This window comes from Bos grunniens, chromosome 26 (assembly GCF_055505025.1).
Source record: "Bos grunniens cultivar Pamir isolate PY7600 chromosome 26, Bosgru_T2T1.0, whole genome shotgun sequence".
Taxonomy (NCBI): Eukaryota; Metazoa; Chordata; class Mammalia; order Artiodactyla; family Bovidae; genus Bos; species Bos grunniens.
The window spans coordinates 37,744,333-37,757,821 of record NC_141190.1 but is presented as its reverse complement, the minus strand read 5'-3'; the positions used below and the strand labels follow the sequence as shown (position 1 = coordinate 37,757,821).

Here is a 13,489-nt window from a genome sequence, read left to right as displayed (position 1 = left end):
CAAGGTCAGGCAGACAATAAACAGTTGAACCAGGATGATAATCTAGATCTAATCTAGGTTGTCACCGTAGCACCACATTCTTAAGGCCTAAAAGAGAAACAGCACAAAACGGGATGATGCCAGAAGAGAACTGGCTGGCTATGTGACCTGGGGACAGTTGAGGAATCTCTCTCTGCCTGTTTTCTCATGTAGCAGAAATGTGCATTGGATAGATCAGATCCCCATTCTACAGAGCAGCGCCTGTTGGTACATCTCCAAGCTGCCAGGACGTCCCGACCCACTACATAACTCAATATGTATCAAGGCTGCCAAAGAGAGAGCAGCTAGCCATGGAACAATGGCCTACTTGGAACCTCCCAATGGACAGAAGACTGGGGACCCTGACTTCACACATCTTGCCTGCCCGTCTCCAGCTGCCTCCAGAACACCATGGGTGTCTCCACTGGGTCTCCAAACCCAGACAAGTCTGCCTACAATCCTAAACGTGCAATGCTTGGGCTCTGTGGAGTCGCTGGGCTATCTGTTGTTGTTTAGTCACTAAATCCTATCAAACTCTTTGCGACCCCATGGACTGTAGTCCACCTGACTCCTCTGTCCACGAGATTTCCCAGGCAAGGATACTTGAGTGGGTTTCCATTTTCTTTCCTGAGGGATCTTCCCGACCCAGGGATCAAACCTGCATCTCCTGCATTGGCGGGCAGATTCTTTACCACTGAGCCACTCAGGAAGCTGGACTATTTGAGGTCTCTCTAAATGTCTACCCCAACTCCTGCTCTACTTACAAACTCTCTCTCCACCCAGGGAGTGGGGGCCCCTCGATTGCACTAATGTCGACCTACATCAGCCAGACAGTGCCAAATGATGTCACCGTTCCATGTCACCCTATGAGACTTTCGCAACAGACGGTGTTGCTATAAAAAAATTTAACAAGCCAACAATTGACACTCAAACTCTTTTGTATCCACCAATGAATCTGATGCCCACGTGTTGCCAAAAGCATTTATTGTCTCATAATTTGATTTACTTTTCTCCATGCTGCTCTCGATGCCTGCAAGTAGGGGCAAAATGGCTGATGTCTCCAGATGCCACGGAGGCTAATAAAGCTTGCTGTGCTCCCAGCATGCTCTCTGCTGTCAGAAACCGGCAATTAACTTAATAGGGTTCTTGAAATGGAGTCGATCCGGGAAATGCGGCATGTGTTGACACTCTCCCGCTGATCCAGGCAGCCTCCCACCATTGACTTGCCGGGTCTGTTTGCTATTTGAATTATTTAGGAGTTTGTTATGTGAATTAAAAAGCAGCACTTTGCAGCATTAAGTCTAATATTTTATGATCTTCAATTGATTAGGTGGGCTTTCAGGATTACATGCAAAGGTTAAGATAAAACACGCCTTAGACAGGCGGCTCTCGCCAGCCTGCTTTGCTTTTCAAAAACCTAGATGAAAACCCAAAAGGAGCCTGCCTCCTTTCTCACTTCCAAGCAAGTCTTCTGGAACTTGTTTCCAGACCATTAAAGGGCTTTGCCACCCTGAGGATACCAGGCTCCCTGGGTTTTCAGGACCAAAAGGAGGCTGGTCCCTCCTTTCTCTAGTTTTTCTTTTGTCTCTTTCTTGGAACAAAGATACCAGTGATGACATGATCCCAGAAGGACGGCCTCCCAAGCCTGGGCCTGCAAAAGGAAAACCCTGCTGTTGGTTCCCAGCCACTCGCTTGGACTTGGATGGGCACCACTGTCACACCTGCCTTTGGCCAAGGGTGTGTATAGCCCACGCCCCATGTGGCACCAAGCTTATAGTGCACCAAGCTCCAGAGGACTTCCCCTGCCATGTGCCCATTCACACTTTCCTGCCCTACCAGCTGCCACCGCCCTCTCTCCTGGCTGATGACAACAGTGTTCTACAAGGATTTTCCCATCAGTCCCCACCCAATCCACCCTACACCCAGCAGCCTTATCTTTCTAAAACCCAGCTCTGGCTATGACACTCCCCAACTCAAAACCCCTCAATGGCTCCTCATGGCCTCACCAATCTGGCCTCAGGCTCTCTTTCTAGCCTCATCTGCTATTGCTCCCATATGAACCAGCCAAACTGAGCCATTTATTATTCTCAAAAAAAAAAAAAAAAAAAAAAAACCCTCCGTTTTCTCAGCTCTGAAGCTTTGCTTATAATACTCACTTGGTACATTAAGCTTCCTTTCTTTACCTAATGAAAGTACACTAGTCCCTGATGATGCAAAGAGTAAATAAGTATATAATCAAGAGCTTCCTATGTGCCAAACACTTTATATATTAATATTTAATCCTCCAAGGTAGGTGAAAAAGTGAAAGTTGCTCAGTCGTGTCCAACTCTTTGCAACCCCATGGACTTAGTTCATGGAAATCTCCAGGCCAGAATACTGGAGTGGGTAGCCTTTCCCTTCTCCAGGGGATCTTCCCAACCCAGGGATTGAACCCATGTCTCCCACATTGCAGGAGGATTCTTTACCAGCTGGGTCAAAAGGGAAGCCCAAGAATACTAGAGTGGGTAGCCTATCTCTTCTCCAGGGGATCTTCCCAACCCAGAAATCGAACCGGGGTCTCCTGCATCACAGGCAGATTCTTTACCAACTGAGCTATGTACTTTTACTATCTCTATTTTATACATGGCAAAATGGAGGTTCAGAGAAATTAAGTAATCTCTCCAAAGTCACTGGCGAAGGCAATGGCAACCCACTCCAGTACTCTTGCCTAGAAAATCCCATGGACGGAGGAGCCTGGTAGGCTGCAGTCCAAGGGGTCGCATAGAGTCAGACATGACTGAGTGACTTCACTTTCACTTTTCACTTTCATGCATTGGAGAAGGAAATGGCAACCCACTCCAGTGTTCTTGCCTGGAGAATCCCAGGGACAGCAGAGCCTGGTGAGCTGCCGTCTATGAGGTTGCACAGAGTCAGACACGACTGAAGCAACTTAGCAGCAGCAGCAGCCAAAGTCACTGAGCTAGCTGGGATTCAAATCCAGGCAAAGCAGATTCATCTAATCCCACTTCTATGGGAAAGCCATCCCTGCCCCTCTCTGGGTGCTCTCTTTCTCCTCTGAGGTTTGTGGCATCTATCCTTGCCAGGGCACTGACTTATCCAGGTTGCAGGTAGAGATACACAGCTCTCTTCTCAACCCAGGGCGCCAATGCCATGGGATAGTCTGGACCTCCCCTGTATCATATCAGGGGCACGGGGTCAGACTTTGTACATAACAGCTGTTGACTCAGTGGGTTGTCCACCTGACCACAGGCTGGCTCTCCACCCAAAGCCATGACCCCTGGAAGTGTATTTACCCGGTCCCCTCTGCACTTTCCAAGTGGCAGCCAAGGCAGTGCAAGGTACCGCATGAGTGAAAGTACACGTTTGAAAGCAAGAATGACTTGAATTTGAAGCTGGGCACCACCTTTTTTAGCCATGAAACCTTGGGGAAAAGAGATCATTTGCCTCACTGAGCCTTGGTTTTCCCACCTGTGAAATGGAAATAATAGTAGTTCCTACTCCATAAAGAAATTATCAAAATTAAATGAAATAATTCACCAAAAGCACATCATGATACACAGTTCCTAACTCAGGAAAAGTTAACGGTTATTACCTTTGAATTGATCCCTGTTAGAGTCTCCAGGCTACCTCCAGCAGTCTGGGCCACTGGGCCGGCAGCAACACATGGGCTACTTAAGACTCACTTCACAGGATGATGGAGAGGATCTGAAGAAATAACAGGAGGCCTGGTACAGAACAGATATTCAATATATTAAGATCCTTATTATTTGTAATTCTTATAAACTTCATCCAAGCTGAGGATTTTTTTTTTCCAGAACACCATAAAGATGGTACTTGACCCCTGGAATCAACAATCCTGTGCAAAACAAATGATATTGGCCACACCCCAACCCTGCAGCTGGCTCTAAGGAGAGGGAATGGATACACATTTCAGCCCCAGTCTTCAGGCTCCCCTCGATTTAACAGTGGGAGGCAGCACAGAAGGATCCCATCTCACCCAAGCCAGAAGGAGGGCAGGGATTTATCAGGGGGACCTGGGCCAAGTCTCAGGGGCTCAGCTGGGAGGAGCCCTTGCCAGAGCCTGTAACGTGTGACCCATCAAATCTGGTGGATGTACTGGGAGGACAAAAGCAAGCACTTTGGCAACTATAGCCGGAAAGAGAGTGTATGACTAGCAAAACCCGCGTAGGAGACCTCTGTCCTGAGAAAGGAGGCTGACACTAAAATCTCTTAGTAAAGAGTTCTCTTCAAAACCTCTATGCTACAGGGCAGCTCTGAAGCCAGAAAGTTGCTCTCAGGAATTATCTCACCATCAGTACTAATAACAATTGCTGGGTCTGGTTCTTAACTTGGGTCATATAGATGAGCTTAAGTGGGATGGGGGCCAGGAAGACTCTAAAATACATGGGAAATCTTATAATATGAATGTATGCAGGTGTATACACTAGGTAGAGTCTCTGTAAAATTCTTTATTTGTCAAGATAGGCTAACTGCTAGCTGAAGTAACAAACAACCCCTAAATCTCAGTGGTTTAATACACATGTCCCAGTCCAAGCAGCCTGATAAGCAGCAGGCAGTAAAGGACAGATTTCTGCTGGCAGGGGCTCCACCATCTTCACCATGTAGGCTTCCAAGGTCACCCTGAGCCACATTCTGTTGGTGGATGGAGGAGAAAAGGAGCATGAAAGATCTTACAAGACATTTTAAGGCCTGGGCCTGGAGGTAGAATAGATTACTCCTGCCCAAATTTCATTGGCTAGAACTCAGTCACATGAGGCCTCTAACCACAAAGGAGGTTGGGAAATGTAGTCTTCCAGTGTACCCAGGAGGGAAGGAAAACTGGTTTGGAGAACACATCTCATAGCCTTACAAAAGAACTTGTACAGAAGGGGGAAAATGGGACAGGGTATGAGGAAGAATGATAAGTACCGTTTGCTTTATGTACATTATTCACTTAATTCTCACCACTAACAACAGATATTTTATTTTATATCCATTTTATAGAGAAGAAAACCGGAACTCAGGAAATGAAGTCACTTGCAAAGGATCACACAGTAGTGAATGGTGAGGCCCAAAATACCCATCAGGACTATCTCTTGTCAACATGGAGCTTTAAAGGCATCCCATTTTACGACTTTGGCATATTATGTATTTTGAGTGGGAAGGCAGATGTGAATGGAGAAGGTAATCTTGAGGTTGTATTTTGGGGTCAGCTAACACTTATTGACTGCTTACTCTGTACCAGATACCATTTTAAATGCTTTTCCAGGAACAAATAATCAACTTCTTCCAGTAATTCTCTGAGCTACATTCAGCTATTATCCCAGCTTTATGAATGAGAAAATGGAAGCAAAGAGGAGTCATGTAGTTTGCCCAAGACCCCGTGGCTAGTAACTGGGGAAACCCAAGCCAGTTCCATAGGCAAACCCTCCTTCCAGTGCCTGTACTGACTCAGCTGCAGCTGCCCATGGCCGCCCCACGAGTTCAAGGCAGAGAACACGTCTCCCTCATCTTCATGCCCCCATCTTGCATCAGGCCTGTCCCCCACCTTAAGAAGTCACCGTTTAAGGGTGAGCACGTGCCCAGGGGCAGGCTGACACATGAGTACAGTCATCAGCTACTTGCAAATTGGAAGCCCCATGGCAGAGCCCATGTAAGGCAGGCGCTGCAAGCCCAAGAGCAGCTGACATCCCCTTCACAACCCCATTCAGTCCACCAGATAAAAGGAGATTTACCATCTCTGAGCACTGTGTCATTTAAGCCAAAATAAATTCAGCTCCTAGGACCAGAAGCAGGCCTGGAGTGAATGTGATGGGGCACCAAGGCAGCCCAGTCTGTAGTGATACCTGCCCTTCTCCTCCCCAGTCCTGCTGGATGCCCCTGCACACAGGGTGAGCTCCTGGGGATGGAGAGACATCTCTTTATCTTGGGCAGAGGTGTTGACACAAAGTTAAGCGGTTGACTTCAAGCTCTTACAAGAAAGCAGCAAGCTGGAGGGTGGGTGGGTGGAGGAGAGTGGGATCATCCCTCTGACACTCAGTAGAGGTCTGTGGGTGGTGGACCCCCAGGACTGAGGAGGGGTGAGGACATAAAAGTACCAAGGTCGAGAGAGGGGGAACCTCGACAAAAGTGCAACTAAACCCGGAAGTCCAGAACCAGAAGCAGAGAGGGGCAGCCCCCTTGTACCAGGTCTGTGCCAGGACCCTCCAGAGCAGAGAGGCCAGGACTGCAGTCAGCAGGACTTGGTTCGGAGCCCAGCTCCTCCATTCATTAGCCCTCAGTTTCTCGGCCTGTAAAATGGACACAGTGTCATCTCACCTCACAGGACTGCAGGAGGGCCCAGGGATGGGGCACAGAAAGCACTGAGCACCTGGACAGGCATGAAGCTCTCTGAGGGTCTCAGAGTACAGTCCTCTTAGAAATGAACAAACAAAAAAGTAGCAGACAAGTCTCTAACCATCCAACCAAATACCTCATTAACAGCTGTCCATTTTACAATTAAAATAATCACCTCTTCCCTTTTCGTGGCCCTACATCCTGATCTTTAAAGTAGGTCAGTCGCCTGGCCTCCTCCCAGGGTACCCAGCACAGGCCAGGCCTGCAGAACCAAGTGTTTCTGCGGTGAGAGTTCATACTTCACAGGGCTCTTCCTTGTCCATTCTTTTCATTACTCCTGGAAGCAGCTCTAAGAGGTGGGGAGGGCTGACCTCATGACCTCCGGTCATGGAGACTTCTCTGGGGTTTCCATTAGTGAGGAGCAGCTCTGGGCTCCAAGTTCAGGGTGTCTCTGGTGACACCAAAGGGGATCAGCACCCTCTTAACCATCTGAGGACGAGCACAGAACACTGGGACTGCTGGGCAGAGGTCTGACCCAGGGCAGGGCTACGAGTATGGGCCCTGGAGAGAGGCCCTTTTTGGGTTCCAATCCCAGCTCTGCCACCTACTTGCCCTGAGACCTTGGGATGAGTGGCTGCACTTCCCAGTGTCTTACCTATAAAATGGGGATGACGTCACTTCCTATTTCTAGGGTGCTATGGGGGCTGTAAGATTTAAAGAGCTAATAATGTATGTAGAGCAATTAGAACAGGGCCTGGTGCACAGGAAGAACCATTACGAGTCACTACTGATTCCCTGTGTGGGCAACTATACCCACCCACCTACCTTCTGTTTGCTTCTGATGCCCTGTACCCCTGGATGATCAAAGCTGCATTTTATCCGTCTTGGAGACTAAGACAGAGGGCAATGCAATGTGCTGGTTAGAAGTGCAGGCTCTGCTTCCAAGTTCAGAACCAGTACTTCCTGTCTGGGTAACCTTGGCAAGTTCTATGTCTGCTCTGAGCCTGTTCCCACCTGAATAAAAGAGGATAATAATAGAACCTATTTCATTGAGATTTGAGTATTTTGTTTAGTGATGTAACACACAAGAGGCACCTAGAACAGTTTCTGGCACATGAGAAGTGCTAAACAAATGTTAGCTATTATCGTACCTATGTCCCCAGCAGCCATTACTGTGTCCGATCCAGTGGTGCTAAGAAGCTAGTTTTGCACCCATGAATGAGTTGAGTATTTATACTTTCTGTTCTCCAGATAGCCAGAGGTCTTCTCCAAATTCTCTCCCAAAGATAGGACCCTAGGCCAGGAGTTGGCCAAGGATGGTCATCGTGTCCGAGACACTCATTGTTTATAATGACCTCACTGAGTAAATACACAGTGTGAGATGGGGAGCCTGGCCAGACTTCCAGAAATACTCTGTCCCTGGCTCCAGCCGGGACAAGGAAACACAGTGACCCGGTGATCCGAGCCAGCTGACTCATCTCCCCAGCATGAGCAGAGCTGCTGAGGCAGCCCCACCCAGCCTCTGCTGGCCTCTCTGGCTCCTTCAGACGGTCTGGCAAGCCCAGCAGGAGCCAGTCTAAGGCAACTGGCTCCTGGGAGGAGAAAAAGCAGGTGTGAATCTGTGATGAATACCAAAGAGGGCAGCCAAAGGAGCAGAAAAGCTCTGGCAGGGGAGCTCGGGGACAAAAGGCCAGGGCACATGATGTAGTCGTGGGGAGGCAGGGGTGGTCATCAGGGTGACACTAAAGGGCAGATAGCATGAAGGTGGATATTGCTGTGCTGTGGGGTGGAGGTCTACACGATTCCTGGGCCCAGGTTAGGGAGGAAATTCAGACCGTCCCTCTATCACCTCGCGGGATCAGGGAGCCATAGGGAGAACTTCAGCCTCACGGTCAAAACTTGTCAAGGTAGAAAGATGGTGACATGGAGAAAAATCTCCAACTGTCTAGCACCCTTCCTGAGAACCTCGAAATCTTTAGAAACTTACTATTTTTTTTTAATTTTTAATATATTATTTCCGGGCCAATGATTTCACTTATAATCTTGAATGACAGGAATGGGCACTCAGCGATGAAGCTGTTCGCCCACTTTGAGGTACAGGTGAGAAGAACGCATCCATTCTCCAGGAATTTACTGTGCCCCTGCTGAAAGGCAGACACCGATCAAGGTGCTGGGACCTGCAGAGAATAAGACAAACTCGGTTCCCATTCTCATGGAACTTACATTTTGGGGATGAAAGAGACAATAATGGCTAAGCAAATAGAGGAAAAACATTCAGATAAGGATAATGTCTAGGAACGAAACAAAGAACTTCGTGACAGTGATGAGTCATGAAGGTCTCTCAGAGCCTAGGCCTGAATCAGAAGCTATGAAAGGAGCAGAGCAACAGCTCAGGTAGCAAGTGTAAAGACCCTGAGGCAGGGACTTGGTTATGGAGATCCAGGAAAAGGGAAGGTGGTCAAGTAAGCTGAGGTCAAGTAAGCCCTGCCAACAGTTCTGGGCACTTCCCTTTGTTCCAGGCTCCATTCTAAGCACTTTACCAGTAGCTTATTAAATGCTCATAATGGAACCTAGAGGTTCCCTGGTGGCTCAGGCCTTAAGAATCCTCGTGCAATGCAGGAGCCACAGGAGACGTGGGTGTGATCCCTGGGTTGGGAAGGTCCCCTGGAAGAGGAAATGGCAACCCACTCCAGTATTCTTGACTGGAAAAATCCCATGCAGTGAGGAGCCTGGCGGGCTACAGTCCACCCGGTGGTTAAGACTCAGATTCGACTGACGTGACTTAACAAGGACCCTAGAAGGAAGGATTTCACTATTAACCCCCATTGCTGTGGAAACTGAGGCTAGAGCGGTCAAGTCACCCTCCAAAGTTACGCCTGAAAAACAGGGCAGGCAGGATTCCCTCCCTGGCATTGGGAATCCAGGCAAATGCTAGAGGACAGAGAACCTCTGGGCCTCAGAAAAAAAGTTGCGATTTTGTTCAAGTACAACGGGAAGTAATCAGATCACACTGAACGTTCGTGGCCAGTACAGTGATTATTGAGCCCTTTTCGCACTCAGGCAGGTTGCAGACAGCCTAGGGTCGCAACCTGCGATCCTCTCGGGCGACCCGGCCTTTCTGCCCTGCCCTGCCCTGCCCCTCGGGCCTCCCCCAGCGGCTTCCTCCCCACCCGGGCTTCGCAGATTCTGGGTGAGAACTAGCGCTCCGGCCTCCGGCCCTCGGACCCCGAAGCGCAGAGCCTAGCCACCCCTCGCTGCCCGCAAACCCGGCTGGCAGCCCTGCCTCCCCTCCGCCTCTAGCTCGGGCCGTGCCGCCTCCTCGGGAAGCCCTCCGGGGAGTCCCGGGGAGGCCAGCCTGGCCCAGCTATAGACCGAGCGCCAGGACCCCCAAGCCCCCTGGGGAACACTTTCTGCCCTCCACTCGGCAGCGAGTGCCTAGCGCCATAAACCCCTGGCGACCACGGTGTCCGCGCGGCGGGCACCCGGCCGGTGGCACGCACATGCTGACCCCTGCGGCCGCCTCGGGCCCCCGCGACCCCCGCGCCGAGACTCCGGAACGTTCCACGCCCGATCCTCGGGTCCTTGAGGATTCCCAGTCTCACGGTGGCGCGGCCTGATTGGCAGGTCTCCCCCTGGCAGGGGTGGGGGCCGAGGGAGGGCTGTGGTGCACAATTGGTGTTTTTACTCCTGCCATCATTAATTCAACTATTGACAGAGAAAGCAGGGTCCGCCGCGGCTTTGTGTCACGCACTCACTGTAATTTACTTGAAAAGAATTAAATCACAATTACTTGCCACTCGTTTTGCATAAAACGAGCCGTAAGGAAGCCGCAATCGCAGTGCTTGAAAGGACAACAGCCCCATTGTTGCCACATTAGAACAATATTTCTCAATTTGAAACTTAAAACATTCGAATTAGCAGCTTTGTTTGACGACGGTGGCCCACAGATAGGCAAGACTGACACCCCACCTCCGACTGCAGACATTACAGTTAACGAGCCTAATTTTCATTCATTTAAGTCTAGACCGATCTTTTAAAATCGTTGCATTAAAAATGTACCTCCCAAATGTTGGAAGGGAAAATGTAATCTTTTGTCTGTTACCTAGTCCAATAGATAAATTATCTAAATGCCATGTAAATTCCTCTTGCTGAAGCAAAAATCGAGCAAACTCTAATTAAGCCACTTGAGATTTCAGTGTCCAGAGAAATCACACTGGTTCTCAAAGTTACTTCTGTTCTCATTTTCTCTCCTTTCAGATATGGTCGTCAGGTAAATATAACTGATTAGCTTTTAAATCGAAGGTTTTAAAGTGTGTTTAAAATATTCACTTCTGCAAAATTACATCACTGTTAACTGATGTGTTCAGCAATTTGAAGCCAGGCTAGGTTTTTAACAACTTCTGTAAAAGTAAACTGCTGCTTTCAGTGAGCTGTAGTTTCCATTAACATTAATGGGTTTTCAGTAACAAAATGTAACTGTTCAATCAAACTTGAATATTAAAAAGAACCCAGTTACTAATTGTGAGAACACTTCATCAACAGGGAAAAACTGCAAATTAAAAAATACAATTGTTAACATTGGGAACTGTGTTCGGGGAAAGTAATATGTCATAAGGCTTTATGGATATGAAAATAGAAGTGGTCTATTTCATATCCACAAATCTATAAATAAGGTTGAAAATGGAGAAAATGAAGGAGTAGAAAGAAGGCAGCACTTCTAAAATCTTAAAGCAAAAAGCAAGGTGAAATGCGGATTTAGTGTCAGGAATAATTAAACTGTAGAGTAAGAAAATCCTGTAACCTAGGAAAGCAAGTCAGAGAAAGAATAAAAATACATCTACTATTGTTAATAGTGGACTTTCCTAATTTTAAGAAGTGTAATTTATTTTAAAAAGGTTTTTTTAAGCAAAGTCTGCTGACTTTTTTTAAATGAATGTTTGTTTCCTTTAAGGAAAAAATATCTTATTGTCTACTTTTTATTTTTTGCAATGAGTATAAAAATTAAAATGTTTAATTTTATATTCAGTGACTTAAGTTTTTTTAAGTAATTTTTCCTTTATTCTTTTAAGAGAGAATAAACGTTGGCTTCAGTAGAAAACAAATTACATGTGGAATAAACCCAGGAATCAACTCTGTTTTCATGACTGGGTTTTTGAACGATAATCCATAATAGAGGTGGGGAGAAAGGGATTCATCAGGCAAATGAAACAAAGTCCCTGATCTGTATTCCTATTCTGATATCACCTCCTGGAATATCGGCAACATTTTAAGTTCCAGCCTAAGCCACGAATTCCTTCAGAACAAATCAAATGTCTTTAAAGAATATTTCTGTTTGAAAAGGAATTAAGCTCTCCTGAAAGAATTTTAAAGGTTGTGATATTCACAGGCTGATAAAGCAGCACCTTTAATGAAATTCTAATTAGCAATTTCATGCACTTTGCTATTAGTCATATCAGATTAGTGCACATTTTCACAGCCTTCCTTTAATTAAGTGCACTTATTCCAAGTTTCAAACACTTTCCTTATAAGATGAAAACTGTGCTGAAATGTTATTTAGTAAACAGAGGAAGTGTGAAAGTGTAGGTGTGCGTGTGTACAGGGGCAGACATTTTTAACTGTCTACAAATTTTTTTACATTTTGAGTTGGTGAATTCAGGTTTTCCTGCCTTCTTGCATTCTCAGCATTTCCTTGGTATTTCTAAGGGACTTATTCAAATCCTTAGTCCAAGTGTACATCAATCATGTGTATTTTACCTAAAACATATTGTCTGTTTGTGTGTATATGTAAGAAGATTTTTCTGTTTCAAACATCTTTATGTGTGTGTATGAAAGAGAGAAGAAAGAGAAGAAGGGGGAGATAGAAACTGTGTAATATACAATATTTAGTTTTTAAAATCTCCTCTGGAAAGCAGTGATCAAGCATTTGCCCATATAATATCCCCATGCCCATCACCTTGCACAGGCACCTCCTTGCCTTTGAAAACAGCAATACAATTTCATTCCACCTTCTAACTTTAATTCTGAAGCCCCAGCAGGGAAGAGGCAGCTTTGTGGTGAACCAGATCCAGGGGACACCGGATGTCCTCTTCCATTTCAGGCTCCACTTCTCCTCTGCAAAGAGCCCAAAAGTCCAGCCAGTCATTCTCAGGGACAGTGAGACCTACCTGGTGACTCACACTCTACAGACCCCAGATTCCTCAGACCCCCATCTCTCCCTCCCAGCCTGCTGGAGGATTGCTCCAATTCTGGGAGGTTGTATTGTTCCGGAATCCACCTGATCTTATCTATAGCCTTTTGTCAAGAGGAAATTTGTGTTGCCTGTTTTGCTCAGAGGTTGAAGCTTGTAATATATTAACTAATTGCTTGCATCGCTAACACATGTTCTCTTATTGGTGTCATTCATTTATACTGTAACATTTTTGACATTTTTAGATTGTCTCTTGGGACTCCTGGGCCTCTTAGCAGTTCCCTCCATGAAGAGTGTTTGCCTAATGATTACTGACTGACATCTCAATAACAAGCAATGTAGGAGTTGGGCGCATCTATTGAAGAGTTCTGGGGTGTGTGCGTGTGTGCACGCGTGTTTTAATTCATGGTCTACTTTGTCAAGTCATGTGTGAGCCATAATTTAAGTTAATAATTACCAGACATGAATTCAATGAAACATTGGTGTCTACACTTAAAAAAAAAAAGTCCTGAATTTTAATGCATTCAGAAAACGTTTGCCTAGGGCCAGGCTGGGTCCAGCACGCATATGGAAGCACTTTAAAAGTGATAAATGATTTGGAATCTACCCTGTCTACTGGTGTGCTTCTCAGGAAAGAAAATTAGAGCTAACAGGTGTTAGATAGGGAATGCTGGGGCATTTTAATAGAATTGTCAAAATGTTGGTGCCAGATGTTGACATTAATGCACACAACTCGGAACGTAATGCCGGGCCGCCATTTAAATGATTATTTGTTTAAATTTCAAGTCCCCAGCAGGAAATCCTTACTTTGTTCAGCACCTTTCTCTACACACCATCCCCCTGCTCTTTCCCCTACGATTTGCATCAAAGTGTCCTGGCTGTTCAGCTCACATATGCATGCTTTAAATAATCCATGCCTGTCAAATTTCATTTTTTCTTTTCAGATCA

General features: G+C 46.5%; 1 long non-coding RNA gene across 1 annotated transcript; it reads right to left on the bottom strand.

The window, feature by feature from the left end:
- Positions 1-985: 985 nt before the first annotated feature.
- Positions 986-12,622, bottom strand: LOC147344397 (uncharacterized). The gene is made up of 3 exons (XR_015155822.1): positions 12,519-12,622; positions 3,611-3,743; positions 986-1,257 (listed from the first exon to the last, which is right to left on the bottom strand). It is a non-coding gene; the product is annotated as an uncharacterized LOC147344397 (long non-coding RNA).
- Positions 12,623-13,489: the final 867 nt, after the last annotated feature.